The sequence below is a fragment of the Anomaloglossus baeobatrachus genome, chromosome 5 (genome assembly GCF_048569485.1).
Source record: "Anomaloglossus baeobatrachus isolate aAnoBae1 chromosome 5, aAnoBae1.hap1, whole genome shotgun sequence".
Lineage (NCBI taxonomy): Eukaryota > Metazoa > Chordata > Amphibia > Anura > Aromobatidae > Anomaloglossus > Anomaloglossus baeobatrachus.
In genome coordinates this window covers 209196715-209213067 of record NC_134357.1, presented here as the reverse complement: position 1 = coordinate 209213067, position 16353 = coordinate 209196715, and positions in this window count along the sequence as shown.

Here is a 16353-nt window from a genome sequence, read left to right as displayed (position 1 = left end):
GGTAAAAAACGCCGCTAAAAACGCAGCAAAAACGTCTAGTGCGCACAGGGCCTGACGCTGACAGATGGCAGGAGGAGGAGCTACCTCCCCACACTGCCGTGACCTCTGCAGCATCAGCACGTCGCTGCACGCCGGGTCAGGGTCCACTGAACCCGGAAGTTCGGCGCATACGGAGGTACAGGGATTTATTTGTGTCAGTGTCTTAAAGAGACACTTTACACAAATGAATACAGGGAACCGGATCGCTGGAGCTGTTTCTTGCCGGTTCTGGAAACCGGCTGCTATTTTAACAACCGGTTCTCCAGAACTGGACAGAACCGGCTGAATCCCACCCCTGACTGTGCAGACATTTCGATGGAATAAGGGTTAATGTTACTGATCTGATTGCCCACAGTCTACACATGCCCAACCGCCCCTCCTTCCCCCAGGCCCCTGCTTGCCCCCCTGGGCCCCCGTACACTCCACGGGGCCCCTGCTCGCTCCCCGGGCCCTCTTTTCCCCCCGAGACACCCGCCTTCTATACTCACGTGCTGCTGCTCCTGCAGCCTGGCCTGGGGCGACGCCGGGTCCGTTTTCCGCAGCGCAATGCTGCCAGCACCTGCACAGGAAGGAAGCAGTCATCACTCTGAGACTGCCTCCTCCTGCAGTGTCACTGGCTGCGCAGATGAGTCAGAGCCGCGCGGCACTGATAGTGACAGCAGGCAGAGCAGGGAGATCGCTCTCCCTGCTTGCCACTGCAGAGGGAATGGGATTGTCACTAATCATATCGGCAATGTGCCGATATGATTAGTGAAATTACCGGCCGGGGGAGGGCCTCTCACACATATCCATAGGGGCCCAAGCAGGGTAGGGGGGGTGGGGCCTAGGGGGCGTGGCCATCAATAGCAGGGGCCCACCGGGGGTTCTCCCGATCTCCTGGTGGGCCAGTCCGCCCCTGCCTGTAGGCACCAGTGTGGTCCCTCTGTCAAATCACTTGGTGCCACATGATCGTCTTTGGGCTATATGATTCCATACACACTGTATTCATATTTTGAGCATGGGCTGACAATGTTTAATTGACTAAATATGTCTTCGAGACCCGGACAGTGACTCCTGCAATATGACTAGCTCTCTTATGTGTTATGATTTCATGCACCTTTAGAGCATGAGAGCACTTCATTCTCGTGTTCCCTAAGTTTCTAGATGGTGGTCTGCATACGATCTAATAGGATGTGTGTGCAGGACCCCTTAAGGTGACTTGATCTCCCAGTGGCATTATAAGTCTGTCATTAGTTAATAGAAACTCTGTCAATAGTAATCTGACTAGCTCTCCTATATGTGGTATGACTTCGTGCACTCTGTTAGAGCATGAGAGCACTTCCTAAGTTTCTAGATAATGGTCTGCATACGTACCTATGATCGAATAGGGTGCATGTGCAGGACCCCTTAGGGTGACCTGACCTTCCAGTGACAATGTATGAATGAAAGTTTGTCAATAGTAAAGACCTCATTATTTTCTCCATAATATGTGGAGCTCCACATTAGGGGATATCATGGAGAGGGTTAAAAGACCATACTAGTAGCTCTCCTCCTAACAACAAGGGAGCGCTGTATTTTCCAACTTGCCCGCATTGCTCTTTATCAGCTCTGTATAAACTGAGCGGTATCACGATCTACTGCGCATGCGCTGTACTAGATTGAATGTGTGCTCATTAAATATCGCGTGAGATCAAACTATATGAGCGCTGCAACTGTTTATGTACATACGCCCAGAGAGAAGTGATATGCGCTGTTGCTGAATGCACTTTGACAATGCATAATAATATAACTCTCGCGCATGCGCAGTATCGAATAAGGGAGGAGGTCCGTACAGGTCATGTGACCTAATCAAGATGGCAGCCGCCATAGGCGCTTCTGAGCACTGTATATGCACGAGATTCTCCAGCTGCAACACTGGTGAGTGATGATTTATTTCTTTAAATAGGGCACACAGAGGGGATAAGCACTGCCTTTCTTTCCCCTGATGGATTTGGGGATAATGAAAAAACCACGGTGTTGGCTGCGCTGCTATTAAAGTTCATAAAGATGATGGTATTGTTCCAAAAAACTTTTTTAAATGTTCCCCCTTCCTCAGGTTCCCACCTGAGGAAGGGGGAACATTTAACCCCGAAACGCGTTGTGGCTTATAATCTTGCAATAAAAAAAGTTTTTTGGAACAATACCATCATCTTTATGAACTTTAATAGCAGCGCAGCCAACACCGTGGTTTTTTCATTATCCCCAAATCCATTCTCCTTCTCCTTCTTGGAGTGCACGGGGCTGCTGCAGCTATTCCAAGACTCTGCCTGAATCACATCAAGCCTCTGAAGGGCCGGTGAGTCACCGGCATCTTTTCTACGGGTCCGTCCACCACAGAGGAGGAGCTGCAGCTCAGTGCTGGTCTGACGGCTGTGCTCTCCATGTGGGATATCGATCGTGTGAGCGGCAGCCTGAGCTGGAAATACTGCGGGCTGGAAAGGACGAGATCCCCGCTGATGCCATAGCGGTACACCGTGGACCTCCCTTCGGCTGTCTCCCCAGTGTTGTACCTGACGTACAACAGGATCAGGTGAGTGTGACCATCACACTGCACACGTAATAAGTTATCATTAGATTTTACACAGGAGCGCACCCTCTTTTTCTTTTATTTCTTTCCCCTGAGGAAGCCACTTCTATACGTGGCGATACGGGTGGGGTACCATGCCAGGAACCTCTCTCTTTTGTCTATCCTATCCACATGCTAACTTTACTGGTTTATCCCCGATGGTAGTGAGTATAGGTCCGGTTCTCTTCACCCTCATATTGGGTTATTGTATTGGCTCGACCTCTGTGCCCTTAACAGAGTTACCACCAGACATAGGGTTGTTGTAGCTATATGTATAGGGTTAAGCACTGGTAAAAGAACCTAGGACTCTTACTGTGGGTTATTTATCTTAAATAGGTAACTGCACCTACCTTCATTGTTAACCACAGTTAACTATTGTATTTTCTATTTAGCTGTGCGGATATGTGCATTCTATACCATGTAATAATTGTTACTGCACTTGTCACTATTGGTTAAGTATGATTCTGCTCACACAGCCTGCAAGTATATGCACTAGATACCATATAATATCGGTTACAGTGCATTCGATCTAATAATTGGATAGTACCCTGTGTATTATAACTGTGTATATCCTTTGATCTAGTCTGTATAATGAATAGAGATGAGCGAACTGGTCACGGTTCGGCTCGAGTTCGGTTCGCCGAACGGAGGTCTCGTTCGAGTTCGGATTGGCGAACCGGTTCGGCGAACCACTCGAACCGCATAGGAAACAATAAGAGGCAATCACAAACACATAAAAACACCTAGAAAACACCCTCAAAGGTGTCCAAAAGGTGACAAACAACTCACAACACAACACAAACACATGGGAAAGTGACAAGGACATATGCTCATGCGAAAACAAAAGAGCTGGACAAGGAAAAAGAGGAGGAGACACAGATATAAACATGGCATGCCCTTCTAAAATCATGTAAAACACCGCAAGGTGACTCCAAGCGGAGTCTCCCTTTTTTCCAAAAATTGGGCCCCACACACACCCACTCCTTCAGTGGCAGCACTTGTGCCCCAGTTGTACACTTCACAGGTAGATTTGCATCAAGCACATTCAAAAATACGCCATACTTAACCGTCCCCAGGATGACACCGGGGTAGGTAGCAAAGTCTTTGCTGAACCATGACTTGTTCATCTTGGCTCCTTTGAAAAAACACAGCAAGCAAGGGTAACTCCAAGAAGAGTCTCCCTTTTTTCCAAAAATTGGGCCACACAGACACCCCATCAGTGGCAGCACTTGTGCCCTAGTTGTACACTTCACAGCTAGATTTGCATCAAGCACATTCAAAATACACAAGCATTTACTCTCCCCAGGATGACACAGGGGTAGTAAATTCCTTGTGGATCCATGACTTGTTCATTTTGATGAACGTTAGTCTGTCCACATTGTCACTGGACAGACGCATGCGCTTATCTGTCAGCACACACCCAGCAGCACTGAAGACACGTTCAGAGACAACGCTGGCAGCTGGACACGACAAAATCTCCAAGGCGTAAGGGGAGATCTCTGGCCATTTTTCAAGATTTGAAGCCCAAAATGAGCAAGGCTCCATTTGCAAAGTAATGGCATCGATGTTCATTTGGAGATACTCCTGTATCATCCTCTCCAGCCATTGACTATGTGTCAGACTTGTTGTCTCTGGTGGCCTTGCAAAGGAGGGTCTAAAAAAATTATGAAAAGATTCAATAAAATTGCTGTTACCAGCACCAGTTACGGTGCTACTGGTACGGGTAGACTGTTGAAGATGACGAGACCGTCCCATGTTTGTGAAGTTACAACTGGGAGATTCACTCCCTGCACCTGCACGGTTGTTTGGTGGAAAAGCCGAGCTAAGATCGAGTAACAGCTTCTGCTGATACTCCTGCATACGTGCGTCCCTTTCTATGGCTGGAATTATGTCACAAAATTTGGACTTGAACCGGGGATCTAATAGTGTGGCAAGCCAGTAGTCATCATCACTTCTAATTTTGAAAATACGAGGGTCATGTTGGAGGTAGTGCAGCAAGAAGGCACTCATGTGTCTTGCACAGCCATGTGGACCAAGTCCACGCTGTGTTTGTGGCATAGAGGTGCTAACCGTTCTTTCTTCCTCTGACATCTCCCCCCAACCTCTTTCAACTGAAATTTGACCAAGGTCTCCCTCATCCGCTGAGTCTTCCATGTCCATGGACAGTTCGTCCTCCATTTCTTCATGTTCTCCTGCACCTTCCTCAACATTTCGCCTGCTACCATGCGCCCTTGTGTTTAGCATGTGCTCAAGCATGTAAATGACTGGAATTGTCATGCTGATAATGGCATTGTCAGCACTAAACATATTCGTCGCCATGTTGAAACTGTGCAGAAGGGTGCATAGGTCCTTGATCTGAGACCACTCCATCAGGGTGATCTGCCCCACCTCTGCATCTCGTTGGCCCAGGCTATACGTCATGACGTATTGCACCAGGGCTCGGCGGTGCTGCCACAGTCGCTGTAACATGTGGAGAGTCGAATTCCAGCGTGTCACCACATCGCATTTCAGGCGATGAACCGGCAGGCCGAAAGACTTCTGGAGAGATGCAAGTCGCTCAGCAGCGGTGGTTGAACGGCGGAAGTGAGCAGACAGTTTTCGTGCCCTGTTCAGAAGGCCATCTAGGCGGGGATAGTGTGTTAAAAATTGCTGGACAAGGTTCAACACGTGAGCCATACAAGGCACGTGTGTCACCTTGCCCAGGCGAAGGGCCGCACCCAGGTTTGCAGCATTGTCGCACACGGCCTTACCAGGCTGCAGGTTGAGTGGAGACAACCATTTATTAAACTCAGTCTCCAGAGCTGCCCACAACTCATCAGCTGTGTGACTCCTATTTCCCAGACATGTCAAGCTAAAGACCGCCTGATGCCGTTGCGCTCTGCTGCCAGCATAGTAATGAGGGGTGCGTGATTCCTTCTGCGCAGTGAGAACGCTGGTGGCCTGACCAGGCAGGCTTGGGGCGGAGGTGGAGGACCCAGATGAGGTGGAGGAGGCAGAAGCAGTGGCAGAACTTGGACAGACAGAGGATTGACACACAAGTTGTGGGGATGGCAAGACTTGTGCAGCAGACCCTTCACCATCTATCACCATAGTTACCCAGTGCCCAGTGAGCGACATGTAACGTCCCTATCCATGCTTACTGGTCCAAGTATCGGTGGTGAAATGCACCCGTTCACACACAGAGTTTCTCAAGGAAGCGGTGATGTTATGTGCGACATACTGGTGTAGCGCAGGCACACCTTTCTTAGAGAAGTAGTGGCGACTGGGCATCTGGTACTGGGGCACAGCGACAGACATAAGGTCTCTAAAATCCTGTGTGTCCACCAGGCGAAAAGGCAGCATTTCGGTAGCCAAGAGCTTACAGAGGGATAAAGTCAACCTCTTAGCTTTGTCATGGGTCGCAGGAAATGGCCTTTTATTTGTCCACATCTGCGGGACAGAGATCTGGCTGCTGTGTGTAGACTGTGTTGAGTAGGGTGTCCCTGGAAAAATGCAGGTTTGTGAAGAAAGTGCAGGCGTAGACATGATGTTGCCTTCATCCAACGTTAGTGCTATCGATGTCTGAGAGAGCTGTACACACGCACTTGTTTCCCCTTCCAAACAAACTGATGACCTACCAAGCAAACTGCCTGTTGCTGTTACAGTGGTGAAAGTTGTGCGTGGCAAACCAGGTGTGACAGCTGTCCCCACAGTCCTAGAAGATGAAGAGCGCACGGATGCACTGGAAGGGGCAGGCCGTGGATGGTTCGCTCCGCTAGGCCGCATTGCAGCACGGTGAGCTTCCCACTGGGACATATGATATTTATTCATGTGACGATTCATGGAAGAAGTTGTCAAACTGCTGAGGTTTTGCCCTCTACTAACAGAATCACGACAAATTTTACAGATCACATAATTTGGGCGATCTTTTGCTATGTCAAAAAAGGACCAGGCTAGGCAAGGCTTAGAGGGCATGCGACCTGCTGATCCACCCCGACTAGTGCTCAGAGGCACAGTGGTGGCTGAGGATGCAGTTGTAGACGTGCTACCAGTACTCCGACTCTGTCCAGGAAGGCGCAAGGTAACTTCGTCGTCAGTTGCATCCTCCTCCACCATCTCTGTTGACCTCCTCGAGGGCCTGACTGTGGGTTGACCGTAGGTGGGATCTAGAACTTCCTCATCAATTGTTGTGTTTGCACTCCCCTCACCCTCAGACTGAGCCTCTTCTTGCCCTGACTGAATATTTAAGTTGTCATCCCAATCTGGTATCTGCGTCTCATCGTCATCAGTATGTTCCTCATTGTCTATTACAACAGGTGTTTCAGTTTGTGAATTAGGGTAAACATTATGCTCAGAAACTTGGTCATCACGGCCTGAATCTGAGTCACTAAGGTTCTGGGCATCACTGCAGACCATTTTCTAGTCTGTACTCACTGTAGCTTGGGAGCAGACCTCTGATTCCCAGGCTATAGTGTGACTGAACAGCTCTGCAGACTCAGCCATCTCAGTTCCACCATACTGTGCAGGGCGGATGGAGACTTCGGAGCTGGGAGAAAGCAAGTGTGATTGGGATGACAACTCAGAGGACTGGTGTTTTTTGGATGCGGTAGTTGAGGTGGAGGAGAGGGCACTTGTTGGACCACTTGAGATCCATTCAAGCATTTTCTTTTTTTGGCCATCATCTACCTTTGTTCCAGTTGTTCGTGTCCATAAAAAAGGGAGCACATCGGATTGTCCACGGTAAGTAGTAGACATCTTACTTTTGCTGGAAGATGGTCTATCTTCAGCAGATGTTAATGGAGCTTTGCCACCTTCCCCACGAACAAACCCTTTTTTTCATTTTCCAACACGCCTCTTCCCATTTCCACCAGGATCTGTCATTTTGCTACTCATTTTGATTGCGACAAGATTGTGCACTTAAAATGTGGTAGTAAAAATTGAAGGGGGGTTTAGATTGCAGCGGTGGTCTATCTTTATTAACAGCAGAATAAACAACAATGCAACTACGGCCCTTAAACTGGCAGCATAGTTTGCTAGTATAATGGCTTAGTAACAATGAGTCTGAGTGTGCAATGCAGAGGTGCTGCACATAGATTTGCACCAGTGGGACACTAATGGAAGTCCAACAGCCACTTTTAGGATGCCACTAAGTTTACTCAGTGTTTGATAGTATAATGGCTTAGTAACAATGAGTTTGAGTGTGCAAAGGGCAGGAGGGTACAGTGGCCAGGTTGTGGGTCTGGGTAGAGGAAAGGAAGCCTCCCTTTCTATCCCTCCTAATGGGGAAGTGTAGTGAGGAAATCCCTGACCTTAGCTACACAGACGCTGTCATCTTGTGTAGCTGTTAAAATCTGTTTTCACGGACCTGACTGTCACCTATGGCTCTGACCCTGCCGGTATTAGCCCTTACAAGGACTAATAGAAACTTCTATCCCTATTCTGTATAGCGCTGTGTATAGAGCATACACAGCAGTATCGGACACAGGAGCTACGCCAGCGGTGACTGACACCAAGACGCAGAAGGCAGATAATGGTGTGCTGGAGGAAAATGTCTGTTGTTATAATGCATGGACATGTGACATGGACATCCTATCACACATGCCGTTGCTTCTCTGGCTAAAAGTCCACTTAGCTGTGTGTGTGTCTGGGATTGGCTGACATGCTGGCCCGCCCCACTACACGCGCGCGCTTAGGGAAGGGAGACAAGGAAAAAAAAACAAAAAATGGCGATCACCATTATCCAAACAGCAGTGATCTGAATGCGCTGTTCCCGCACACTATACGCTGAAATTTCATAATAGTGTGAGTCAGAGTGACTTACACTATTACAGCGGAAAGCCAGCTAGTAATTAGCTTGTCTTTTTGCTGCTAGAACCGTTCTCGAATGAATCTAGAACTATCGAGCTTTAGCAAAAAGCTCGAGTTCCAGTTCGATCTAGAACAGCCCCCAAAATCACTCGAGCCGCGAACTGGAGAACCTCGAACCGCGAACCGCGCTCAACTCTAATAATGAATCTATTTATGCTAGACTGAGGTGTCCACTCCTATTTGGGTCATAGACCACTGGGTCTCAAATACATTTTCACAAGTGCTGTGTACTGATCAGAGCATTTCTATGTTCAGTTTAATGTCAATAGAGTCTGCTATATAGTACATTCATACTGTTTATTTATTGCATTTGATTCCTGGCAGGTTGGGGTTATGATGCCTTTGGCTTTTTAAGTGTTTTTAAACTGTTTTCCTATGTGTGCCTTACTCCGAGTGTGGAGAAATGTGGTCCCACTTTTTGCAATAAATTTTCTAATTTTCTACACAATTGAAGTTGTTTTGATCCCTATTTGGTATCCCTTCTCTTTCTTTGAATAGTCTTGTCTTCGTATACCGGGAGATCCCACCGGGTGGTGCCCTTCCTTTTTCATATGTTGATAATATATATTTTACTCACCCTCCCCGGCTCCCAAGTCGCGCGGCGTCCTCTCTGAGCCACGATCCATTTCAGCTGGATATGCAACCTCCAACGCACATCCAGCTGAAGCAAGGCAGGGACCCAGGTCGGCGGGCCCCTCCAACACCCCCAGCGATCGTCTCACACCTGACTTCGGCTCACAGAGCAAATATCTGTCTCCGCCGTTTGCCAAGTCCTCACCACCCCCACGGCTCTGCTTTCCTGCAGCAGTGTGATGACCTCATCACACTGCTGCACACTAAGCCCTGCTCTGCCCCTGCCTCCAGCACAGGAGCGGACACTGAAAGCTGTGCAAGAAATTATGCCTGGGCCTCCCTTTTTTTTATGGTGACAAAGCTGCAGATTTATATGTATATACAGATATGTTACATAAACTGGAGGACAGAGAGTATAGTGCAAATGTATTTATTATAAAACAACTGGCACATTAAGATCAGCAGCGGATCAAGCTGGAAATGTAAATAATTCTAAAAGTACAAGGTACAAAGTACAAATTAGTTTAAGACACAGGTAGAGAGCTGACAGACTTGGTCAAGAACTAGTTCATATAAAAATGGACACGGGCACCCTACTTAAATAAAGCAAAGGTACAGGTATTTAAGCAATTGTTGCATGTAAAGGAGTCATGAAGACCAGCACTGAATAAATACAATGAGGAAAATGTGCACTCTGATGTAACAGGGAAGCACTAGATATATGCAAGTATGATAGAATCAAAATGTCACTAATAGACATTGTTTCATACAAGTGCTGGTAAACAAACAGACTCTACAATAGCAGTGTGACATAATCATATAAAATCAATGCTGTATTGGAATATAAAGGTTAACCACAAGGTAATACTAGATGGATGCCAGTGAACAATCAGGGTTAATATGAAAACACTAGTAAAGAGAAAGGGGCCCAGCCAGTCAGGTAACCATACCCATGAAAGTACACAAAACACGCTTAAACGGCAGTGGAGAAGACCCCCTGGAGAGAGAGCCCCGACGTATATGTTTCACGATCACAAATGTGAGATCATTTCGTCAGGGGGAGGTGGAACACTATGAAGCAGCTATGTGTATTTATACACGCTCCAGCTGCTCCACCCCCACTGTGTCAGCGCAACTGGACCAATCGCGGCTGATACCCGGTACTCTAATACTCTTGTACGCCGATCAAGATCATAATTATATTCTAGGACGAGGGGAACGAGTGCAGATAGTGGACGTACTTTTCCTGGCCCCAGTGAAACCGATGAATCTGATGCAGAGATTGGCAATTCCAGTGGCATCATTACCAGATTAAAGTCAAAACAACAACCATCTAATGTGAATAAACGCAGAACACCTCAGGTAATTATTCTGTCTCAACATCTCCTCTCCACTTCCCAAATTGATGTGCTGTCAAGGGGACTTTCCTTTTCACCATCTAACGCCTTCCATTGTTTTACAGCGGTAAAGGATTTATATATTTTTTCACGGAAAGTCATTCTCACTAAATTACATAACAGACACACAACAATTTTTTGGACCACTGGATCAGAAGGAACAACAGGCCATACAGGATCTTGAGGAGCTGCTGGATGAAGCCGCACCGAGCACTTTAGGTGAGTTTCCATCTTGTGCTATGCCCAGATCAACGAGGTTTCCCCCTTTGTCCGTTTGCCTGGCCGTTGAGATATTCACAAAACTTGTGATATCTGACTTTGAACATCTATCCAGGAGACGTCGGTATGACAATTTAACTCCTATCGTGTCCGGCATTGAGGGGTTGTGTCAACCAATATGTCAATTTATAGATCATTATTTGAAACCTTTGGTTGAGATGCTCCACTCATATGTCCGTGACACGACTGACGTTCTTAGGAGGATAGATGGCATCTTTGTGGATAATAACGCCTTACTTGTTACGGCAGACGTTGAGTCCCTCTACACTTCTATCCGTCATGAGGATGGCCTGAAGGCAGCTGAACATTTTTTGTTGTGTTCCGGTCGGGATGGCTCAATGTGTGACCTAATCCTTGAGTTGCTCCGTTTTGTCCTCACCCATAATTTCTTTTTATTTAAAGATGTACATTATCTACAGCAGCGCGGAACTGCCATGGGCGCGGCCTGCGCGCCTTCGTACGCAAACCTCTTCCTAGGTTTCTGGGAGAAGGGTTTCCTGTGCGACGGGGGCGGGCCGGCCGATGCCCATGTGCAGTGCTGACTGCGGTACATTGATGATTTGTTTATTTTGTGGACGGACAAGATGGAGCAACTCGATGAGTTCATGGAACGGCTGGACATGAATCCTTTTGGTATCAAGTTGACCCATAGGTGTGATAGCAGGAGTTTGGATTTCCTTGATATTGACATCAAAATTGGTGAGGGTAGGATGATTCAAACTAATGTTTACCGTAAGACGACCTCGGCTAACTCCCTCCTTCATGCCTCGTCGTCCCATGATTAGTGCAGTATTTGAGCCATCCCCACCGGTCAATTTTTACGTATGAAACGTATCTGCTCATCTGACCTTTTGTTTGAGGAGCAGGCGGCAGATTTAAAAATCCGGTTTCAGGAGTAGAGATGAGCGAACCGGCCGTGGTTCGGCTCGAGTTCGGTTCGTCGAACGGAGGTCTCGTTCGAGTTCAGTTCGGCGAACGTTCGACGAACCGAACTCGAACCAATAGGAAATAATGGGAAGCAATCACAAACACATAAAAATGTATTATAAATGTACACATACAGTTAATAAACATTGCCATAACACTTACCGGTCCCCGCGATCCCTCCTGCACTCTGTCTCCTGCCGCTATTCCATCCGATGATCGCTGAATCCTCCCGATGTCCAGCACTGCCAGCAGTGATGCAGGACCTATCGTGACGTCAAAATAGCCATGTGACCAGTCACGTGGCTATTATCTCATTGGCTACAGACTGGTCACATGGCTTTGACGTCATGTCCTGTCCTAGGTTCTGTCATTGCACTCTCCGGCACACGGTGCACATTTGTGTATCGCCGTGCACCGGCGACATGCTCTAGCACACGGTCGACTCCCCGTTCCGTTAGGGACCGGCTGACACAGCCGGTCATTAACGGAGATCACCACGGAGATTGCCATAGCAACGCAGTTAGCGGTGACGTCACCGCTAACCGCGGCTCCGGGAATTACATAATCGGAGCACCGTTGCTATGGTAACGCATCTGTCAGCGTTACCGCTGTTACCGCTAACAGCCAGCAGCACTGATCACTCACGGAGTGAAGGCTGCACGGGAAGCAGCGTCTTCCCCCATGCAGCAGTGATGGAGCAGAGCTGCATTTGTTGAACGAGAAAGACAGAAGGCCATGGATCGTGGAGGGCTGACAGGGGGTAATAAAGATGGAGTCTCTAATGTGTCTGTGTATTTATTTCTATTAAAGTATTTTTTCTCTGTGTGGTGTCTTTTTTTTAACCCTTTATTGGAGATTCTTAATGGCCGGGTCAAACGTGCCTGACATTAAGAATCTCTGGCTTAATACTAGCTAGTAAAACAAAGCTAGTATTAACTCATTATTACCCAACAAGCTACCCGGCTTCAGGGCTGTTGGAAGAGTTGGATACAGCGCCAGATGATGGCGCTTCTATGAAAGCGCCATTTTCTGGGGCGGCTGCGGACTGCAATTCGCAGCAGAGGCGCCCAGAAACCTCGGGCTAACCTGTGCTGCGGATTCCAATCCCCAGCTGCCTAGTTGTACCTGGCTGGACACAAAAATGGGGTGAAGCCCACGTCATTTGTTTTTTAATTATTTCATGAAATAATTGAAATAATTAAAAAAAACGGGCTTCCCTATATTTTTGGTTCCCAGCCGGGTACAGATAGGCAACTGGGGGTTGGAGGCAGCCCGTGGCTGCCTGCTGTACCTGGCTAGCATACCAAAAAATGGCGAAGCCCATGTCATTTTTTTGGTGGGCAAAAAACTTCTGCATACAGTCCTGGATGGAGTATGCTGAGCCTTGTAGTTCTGCAGCTGCTGTCTGCTCTTCTCCATACAGACAGACAGCAGCTGCAGAACTACAAGGCTCAGCATACTCCATCCAGGACTGTATGCAAAAGTTTTTTGCCCCCTGAAAAAATTATGTGGGCTTCGCCATATTTTTGTATGCTAGCCAGGTACAGCAGGCAGTTACGGCTGCCCCCAACCCCCAGTTGCCTATTTGTACCCGGCTGGGAACCAAAAATAAAGGGAAGCCCTTTTTTTATTATTTTATGAATTTCATGAAATAATTAGAAAACAAATGACGTAGGCTTCGCCCCATTTTGGTGTCCAGCCAGGTACAACTAGGCAGCTGGGGATTGGAATCCGCAGCACAGGTTGGCCTGAGCTTTCTGGGCCCCACTGCTGCGAATTGCAGTCTGCAGCCGCCTCAGAAAATGGCACTTTCATAGAAGCGCCATCTTCTGGCGCTGTATCCAACTCTTCCAGCACCTGCCTGCTATACCTGGCTAGCATACAAAAATATGGCGAAGCTCACGTCCTTTTTTTGTAGTTTTTTGGCAAAAAAAATGAAAAATGCTTCCCTGGATTTTCCATTGCCAGTGAAGGTAACACCAAGCAGTGGGGGTTAGCAGCCATTAGCTGCTTGGATTACCCTTAGCTAGCAATACAAAAAATGCAGCGGGAGGCCATATATATTTTTTTTAATTATTTATTTAAATAACTAAAAACAAAAAGGGCTTCCCTGTATTTTGATTGCTGGACATCACAGTGCTGTAAAAATAAATCTTTAAAAAAAATGACGTAGCGCTCCGCGGTATTTTTGATTCTCAGCGCAGATAAAGCAGACAGCTATGGGTTTCCACCCCCATCTGCCTGCCGTTACCTTGGTTGGCAATCAAAATACAGGGAAGCCCATTAATTTTTTCTATTTAAAAAATAATTAAAAAAAAATGACGTTGGGTCCCACCATTTTTGATAGCCAGCTAGGGTAAAGCAGACGGATGTAGCCTGAAAACCACAGCTGGCAGCTTTACCGTGGTTGGGGATCCAATGTGGAGGTCCCCCCAGGCTCTTTTTTTCTAATTATTTTATAAATATTAATAATTACACAAAAAAAGTAGGGTCCCCCCCAAATTGGATCACCAGCCAAGGTAAAGCGGACAGCTGTGGTCTGGTATTCTCAGGGTGGGAAGGTCCATAGTTAATGGGCCCTCACAGCCTAAAAATAGCAGGCCGCAGGCACCCCAGATGTGGCGCATCCACTAGATGCGCCAATCCTGGCGCTTCACCCCAGCTCATCCCGTGCCCTGGTGCAGTGGCAAACGGGGTAATAAATCGGGTTGATACTAGCTGTAAAGTCACCTGAGATCAAGTCCAGCAGTTTGTGATGTCATGGCGTCTATTAGATACCCAACATCATAAACTGTCAGTACTAACAAAAAAAAAATCGACAAAAGAAATTTATTTGAAAAAACAGTCCCCAAAATATTTCCTCTTTCACCAATTTATTGTAAGAAAAAAAATAAAGGGGTCCCACGACGACTCTGGACGGTCTAGAATATGGGGGGGAGACACTCAGGGAACGTATCCCCCATTTTCTAGGAGTGCAGACCCTTCATGTGAGGAGTGTGGGTGCAATGAATCTGCACTCTCTCCCCGGGTCCACAGCAGCAGAGTCCATGTCATAATGGTTGCTACCAAAGCTGCAATGCCCTGCTCATGAGTAGAGTTGAGAGCGGTTCTAGGTTCGTGGTTCTCCAGTTCGCGGCTCGAGTGATTTTGGGGCCTGTTCTAGATCGAACTAGAACTCGAGCTTTTTTGCAAAAGCTCGATAGTTCTAGATACGTTCGAGAACGGTTCTAGCAGCAAAAAAACAGCTAATTCCCAGCTGGCTTTCCGCTGTAATAGTGTAAGTCACTCTGTGACTCACACTATTATGAAATTTCAGTGTATAGTGTGCGGGAACAGTGCCTTCAGATCACTGCTGTATGGATAGATTGCCATTTTTTTTTTTTCCCTTGTCTTCCTTCCCTAAGCGCGCGCGTGTAGTGGGGAGGGCCAGCATGTCAGCCAATCCCAGACACACACACAGCTAAGTGGACTTTTAGCCAGAGAAGCAACGGCATGTGTGATAGGATGTTCATGTCACATGTCCCTGCATTATAAAAACGAGTATCTGCCCGTCCGGACGCCATTATCTCTTCTGCGTCCTTGGTGTCAGACATCACTGGCGCAGCTCCGTCCTGAGTCCTATCGCCGATACTGCTGTATGCCCTCTATACACAGCGCTGGACAGCTTAGGGATAGCACTTTCTATCAGTCCTTTTAAGGGCTCGTACCGGCAGGGTCAGAGCCATAGGTGACAGGTCCTGAAAACAGAGACAGCGTCTGTGTAGCTAAGGTCAGGGATTTCCTCGCTGCATTTCCCCATTAGGAGGGAATAGAAAGGCAGGCTTCCATTCCTCTACCCAGAGCCCCACAACCCTGGCACTGTACCCTCCTGTCCTCTGCACACTCCAACTCATTATAACTAAGCCATTATACTAGCAAACACTGAGTGTACCTAGTGTCATCCTAAACGTGGCTATTAGACTTCTGTATAGTCCCAGTAGTGCACAGATATTTGCAGCACCTCTGCCTGCATTGCACACTCCAACTCATTATAACTAAGCCATTATACTAGCAAACACTGAGTGTACCTAGTGTCATCCTAAACGTGGCTATTGGACTTCTGTATAGTCCCACTAGTGCACAGATATTTGCAGCACCTCTGCCTGCATTGCACACTCCAACTCATTATAACTAAGCCATTATACTAGCAAACACTGAGTGTACCTAGTGTCATCCTAAACGTGGCTATTGGACTTCTGTATAGTCCCACTAGTGCACAGATATTTGCAGCACGTCTGCCTGCATTGCACACTCCAACTGATAGTTACTAAGCCATTATACTAGCAAACACTGAGTGTACCTAGTGGCATCGCAAACGTGGCTGTTGGACTTCTGTATAGTCCCAGTAGTGCACAGATATTTGCAGCACGTCTGCCTGCATTGCACACTCCAACTCATTATAACTAAGCCATTATACTAGCAAACACTGAGTGTACCTAGTGTCATCCTAAACGTGGCTATTGGACTTCTGTATAGTCCCACTAGTGCACAGATATTTGCAGCACGTCTGCCTGCATTGCACACTCCAACTCATTATAACTAAGCCATTATACTAGCAAACACTGAGTGTACCTAGTGTCATCCTAAACGTGGCTATTGGACTTCTGTATAGTCCCACTAGTGCACAGATATTTGCAGCACGTCTGCCTGCATTGCACACTCCAACTG